The 6,176-nt window shown below is 51.2% G+C and overlaps 1 pseudogene across 1 annotated transcript; it reads right to left on the bottom strand.

The window, feature by feature from the left end:
- Positions 1–4,575: 4,575 nt before the first annotated feature.
- Positions 4,576–5,659, bottom strand: LOC113448873 (uncharacterized; annotated as a pseudogene). Its single transcript, XR_015742338.1, has 2 exons — positions 5,447–5,659; positions 4,576–5,314 (listed from the first exon to the last, which is right to left on the bottom strand). The product of XR_015742338.1 is annotated as an uncharacterized LOC113448873 (transcript).
- Positions 5,660–6,176: the final 517 nt, after the last annotated feature.

The following is a 6,176-nucleotide window of genomic DNA, read 5'->3' as shown; positions in this document are numbered from 1 at the left end:
CGCAGCCGCTCAGCATTAGGCGCGAAATTCAAACGGCTGTCATTTGAATTTCAAACCTAAAAGGTACAGCACAGCGCTGTAGTCAAGTCACTGACGCCCACACAGGCGCAAATTCAAACGCCGCCAACGGCTAACAGCCAAACGTGGTTAACCCAGAGAGAAAGAGAGGATTGCGAAAAGCCTCTCCTGAGCTGAAATCACTTGCCTGCCACAGGCACTAAAACGTTGTCTGCTGCCCCAGAGAGATTTTTTTCCACAGGTTGTTCTACCGGTCCCAGCACCATGAATTCCAATCCAGCCTTCCCAGCGTTCAAACCAGATGAGGAGAAGTGGGGATCATATAAGAACCGCTTTAATCATTATATCGATGCAATTGGCCTGGCGGATGCTGGAGAGCATCGGAAAAAATCGTATTTCCTGATCTACTGTGGAGCCACCGTCTTCGATACTGCCACGGCCCTCGTGGCTCCACGTGAGTTGAAAAACGTTCCGTGGTCTGAGTTACTTGAAATCCTCACTAACCACTATTCTCCCAGGCCCTCACAGATTGCCAGGAGATTCACCTTCCGTATGAGGAAGCAATCGGACAAGGAGACCATCAATCAGTATATGGCCGCTCTCAGAACAGCAGCACTGCATTGTGGGTTTGGAACCTACCTGGAGGACATGCTCCTCAATCAATTAGTCTGCGGGGTCAAGGACCTCCACCTGCAAAGGCGCCTTCTCGCAAAAAAAGACCTCAACCTCGCACAAGCAGTTGAGGAGGCCTTGGCAGCTGAGCTGGCAGCGCACTCAGCCACCGAAATCCATGGCCCAAGTGCCAAGCTGACATCACTTCCAGTCCACTCCGAGGAGGTGGTAGCAGAGGAAACCATCAGTGATGAAAACGACGTCCACCGCCTCTCCAACGACAGACGGCCGCAGGTAGGAGCCAAACAAGAAAACATCGGTCCACCCAAGCACATCACCCTGTGCCTAGCCTGTGGGGGATCTCATCAGAGGGCCACCTGCAAGTTTAAAGGAGCCACCTGCAATAACTGCCATAAAAGGGGACACATCGCGAGAGTCTGCCAAGCCCCTCAAAGCTCAGCACAAAGGCACCCCCCCTCGCACTCGGGACCACAGAGGCAAGTATTGAACTGTCGCACGCACCACCATGCCAACCACACTTGCCACACTGTTAGTAAAATTTCTCTCTCCGTTTCCTTAGAAGGTAAACCGTGCCACATGGAGGTTGACACAGGGTCAGCGCTCTCAATTATCTCGTGGAACACCCTCAAGAGGCTCCAACCAAGCCTATCCACTAGCCGGCTCCAGAGATGCCAGTTTAGCCTGAAGGACTACCAGGGGAAGACCATTCCTGTAATCGGCAGAGGCAAGTTCCTTGTCAGTTTTAGAGCTTTTAAAGGTCACCTACCTCTAGTGGTAGTTAACGGCAATCTCCCTACCTTATTGGGGCTCGATTGGTTTCCCCATCTCGGCCTAGGGCTAACAGGAGTCCATGCTGTCTCAACCTCAGACACTGACTCCTTATTCGCTGATTACTCAGATGTATTCAGCGAGGAGCTGGGGTGTTATACCGGTACCCCCATCTCATTCTCAGTTGACCCCCAGGCAGTCCCAATCAGGCTAAAACCGCGTAGGGTCCCATTCGCTATTCGGCCAAACCGCGGAATTGGATAAACTGTTAAAACAAGGGGTCATTGAGCCAACAGATTTCGCCAAGTGGGAGACGCCCATTGTCACACCCCTCAAAAAAGACGGTAGCCTGAGAATTTGCTCGGACTACAAGACGACAATCAATAAGTTTTTACAAGTTAGCGCTTATCCTGTGCCCGTCATTCAGCATTTATTACACACTTTTGAACCTGGCAGCATTTTTGCCAAATTGGACATGTCTCAAGCGTATCAACAGTTCCCTGTTGACAACCAAACAGCGGAACTCCAGACCATTGTCACCCACAGGGGTGCTTTCCGGTGCAAGCGTCTCCAATTTGGCGTAAGTGTTGCCCCAGGTATTTTTCAATCCCTCATGGAGCGGATTTTGCAGGGCCTCCCTGGTGTAGTACCCTACTTCGACGACATCTTAGTCTCGGCCAGGGACAGACCCCAACTCTTCCAGAGAGTTCGAGCAGTGTTAGAGAGGTTCAGACAGCATGGCCTCAAGTTGAAAAAAGAAAAATGTGCCATTGCCACTAGACAGGTGGACTTTCTAGGTTATAAAATTGACGCCTCTGGCATTCACCCCCTGGAGTCCAAGGTTAAGGCAATCCACGAGGCACCCACTCCAACCTCCAAAACTGAACTACAGGCTTTCTTGGGGCTATTGAACTTTTACGCATCCTTCTTGCCCCATAAAGCATCAGTAGCTGAACCCCTACACAGATTACTGGATAAAAAGTCACCTTGGCACTGGGGGCACAAAGAAGACCATGCTTTTCACGCCGTCAAATCACTACTCACGTCAGAGGCGGTACTTATTCAATTCGACCCCAACCTTCCTTTAGTGCTGGCAGCAGACGCATCCCCTTTTGGAATTGGGGCGGTATTAAGTCACAGGCTTCCCAATGGCGCCGAGGCTCCCATCGCCTTTTTCTCAAGGACGCTCTCTGCAACGGAGCGCAATTACAGCCAGATCGATAAGGAAGCCCTAGCAGCTGTTGCAGCCGTGAAAAAATTTCACGAATTTCTCTTTGGCCATTTTTTCGAGCTGGTCACGGACCACAAGCCCCTCCTGGGCCTACTAGCCGGGGACAAACAGACCCCTCAAGTCCTTTCCCCTAGGATGACAAGGTGGACCCTCTTCCTAGCAGCCTACTCCTACAGACTTATACACCGCCCGGGTAAAACGCTGTCCCACGCTGACGCTCTCAGTCGCTGCCCCTTGCCGGCTCCGGCTGAAGACCCTGCTCCTGTCCATGCTATTTTCGAGATCACCCAGTTGGACCTACCCATCACTGCCCTTGACATCGCTGCTAAAACCAAGGCAGACCAAACGCTTGCCCAGGTGCTCGACTGGGTGAGGAGGGGGTGGCCGGGTGGCAATGTTGAAAACAAATTCACACCTTTCAAGACTCGCATGCAGGAGTTGTCCAGTTTGCAGGGCTGTCTACTATGGGGCACTCGAGTGGTCATCCCGACCTCACTGCGTACCCGAGTTCTGGAGGCATTGCACGAAGGACATCCTGGCATCGTGAGAATGAAGGCATTAGCACGCAGCTACGTGTGGTGGCCGGGTCTCGACGAGGACGTTGTCAATTGGGTAAGTTCCTGCAGCATTTGCCAGGAATCCCGTCCTGCTCCCCCCATTGCCACCCCTACTAGATGGGAAAGCGCCAGCGCTCCTTGGTCCAGAATTCACATCGACCTGGCCGGCCCCTTGCATGGGAAGATGTTCCTAGTGGTCGTGGACGCCTATTCTAAATGGATTGACGTAGCACAGCTATCCACGACCACCACACTAGCAATCACCAACGTGTTAACACGCCTGTTCATAACGCACGGGCTACCCGACTCCATTGTCTCCGACAATGGCCCACAGTTCGCATCGACCGAGTTCTGCCGTTTCGCTGCCAACCTGGGTATCCGCCACATTTTCACAGCCCCATTTCATCCTGCCAGTAACGGATTGGCTGAAAGGGCCGTCAGGACCACTAAAGAAGCCCTGGCTAGGTTCGGCAAGGATGACTGGCACCACAAGCTCTCGCGGTTCCTGATGAGCCAGCACTCAACTCCTTGTCCGGTCACCAATAAGTCCCCAGCTGAGCTCCTGATGGGCAGGCGTCTGAGGACTGTATTGGACAGACTTCACCCACAATACTGCCCTGACTCTCCCCTCACTTCCACATCGGGGGTTAGACATTTTATCTTACAGGAGCCAGTATTCGTGAGGAACTTCGCTGGAGACCCCCTGTGGATCCCGGGCGAGATCGTAGCCATCACCGGGCCGCGGTCGTATCGGGTCAGACTGGAGGATGGCCGTGTCTGGAGAAGGCACATAGACCAACTGCGTAGGCGCCTCAGCACCCTCGCCAGCAGGGATCCAGAGTCACAAGACGAGGGGAGGCCTCATCATCAGCCCCACATCCACATCGTGCCCGGCGACCAGTTCACACCAACAGCCGTTCCCGAAAGCCCGAACACGGACAGCGGCGCCCAGACGGTTGACCAGCCCGATCCAGTCTACGGGAACACGTCCCCAGTGACCAACCCTACGAGTCCCGGGCATGCCCGAACCGAGGGGCACATTGGTGACACTTTGCCGGCTCTGCCTTCCCAGAAAGACCCCGAACGGACAGACAACGTTCCAGAGTTGCGCCGTTCCGGGCGCCAACATAAACCTCCTACCTACCTCAAAGACTATGCGTGTTCGCATCTGGGGGGAAGGGGTGTTATGTCATGAGAACTCTAGGAGTTCTCACTCAGCTCCATTCACTTTGCGTGGACGTTCTTCCCTTCACTCATTGGTTGGTTCTCCCCAGCAGCCAGCTATAAAAGCAGGCTGCGGGGTCCAACCAGTTGCTGATTGCTGCGAGCCAGTTTCCAGGCGTGGCAAGCACGGTCAGCCCTTTATTGTTATAATAAAGTATTTGTTGCACTCATGCTCTGGTTCAGCCTCTCTTTTCCCAAACTTAACAGTATCCATCTTCTCCTTGACAGCAGCCTGGAGAGATCTGGCTGGCCACTGTGAGATGCGAGATGCTGGCCTACCACAGCCTGACCCTTATCATGTGGGACTGCCCTTGTGGTCCTGCAATTTATTAGATCCAAAGTCCCACCCCACAGACCATATATAAATGGGCACTTCTGGGTATCTAAAAGGCATAAATTGGCCAAAGGCTGTTTGAAATATGAGACCCCCCTAGGATGTAGAACAGGGTTACCCATGGATGTCAGTAAAAGATGGATATGAGTAGAAAAGAGTAGAGGGCAGATTTGTTCCTGATACTCAGTTTTGCACCTGCCACTGTTCCTTTCTCTTTCACTGTGTACACCGCAGCACACAGATACAAGCCTGTGTCATTCGCCTGAAGTTTAAACAAATCCAAACTCATTTTCCGCAAGTTGTCAGACTTCGAACCCTTTCCTTTCAGCCGATCCTTCAGTTCAGATGGAATATCTTCAAGTTCTGAACTAGCAGTGGAGAGGTATGCAAGGACTTTCAGTTCTGTTTTCCCAGGCAATTGGCGATACAAAAAAATCCTGTAGCTTGTATCATCCACAGAGCACCTGAAGGAAATATTTTTCCCTGTCGAGTCACTGACAAAGCTTGGAGTTTGGGTCACTGTCACGGCAGAGCCGCTGCCCACAAAGGCTGAAGAAGGAGAAAGAAAAAGGCAAAATCAGGAAATTATGGAGGAATTGGGTCAAGGGAAGATAGTGAAATCTGGAGGAAAATGGGATTTTGATGAAGGAAAGAAGTACAGGTCCCTTTCTGGGCACTTACTGCACCAGAAGGCAAGGAGGACACGGGAGAAGCAGAGTCCAGGGAGCCCAGAGCAGGAGTGGGTTGGTGCTACAGCCATCTCAGCCTGGGATGCAACTGCAGCAGCTGGGAAGAGATCAAAAGCTGCTGGGTTTCCTGTCACGTGCTGGCAATGTGGCTGCAAGAACTGTCTGGGGTTGGGAACCAGATGCCCAGACCCCCTTCAGGCCTTTGCTCCTGAGCTCAGAAAGGCAAAAACAAGTAGAGTGTGGGCAGATATGCGTGTGTGTGTGTATGTGTGTGTGTGTAGCGTTTGCCTTCTTGTGGGAGTGAGGTGTTCTGCCGCTTAGAAAAAGAAAGGTGGCTGGTTTGCTACACCTGCTGGTTTGGCTATAAATAGTTTCTGTTGCATTAATAGCTTAGCAATGGAGAAGCATTTGTTCAGGCTGGAAAATTCAATTTGTCTATTTTTTCACTAGCAATGTTTCTAGTCCTTAAGCTTGCAAAAAAAAAAAAGGATTACAAATAGATGAGAGTTTAGAAGATTATAAAAATGTATAAACCATGGTTCTGGTGTTCTACATAACACTAATATTTGCTCTCTTCAGGGCTAACAACAGCACAAAGAAATGTGATTGATTTCTTGATTTACAATTTGGTAGAAGAACTGTACATTCTTTGTACATAGCTACTGTTCCAGCTAAGGTGGAAGAGTAGAGAAATTAAATTTAGAAGCACGAGAGCAAATTCT

This window comes from Pseudonaja textilis, chromosome 1 (assembly GCF_049901715.1).
Source record: "Pseudonaja textilis isolate UNSWEBS1 chromosome 1, rPseTex1.2, whole genome shotgun sequence".
In the NCBI taxonomy this organism is placed as follows: Eukaryota; Metazoa; Chordata; class Lepidosauria; order Squamata; family Elapidae; genus Pseudonaja; species Pseudonaja textilis.
Note: the sequence above shows the minus strand (reverse complement) of the source record. Positions and strands in the feature narration are given on the sequence as shown.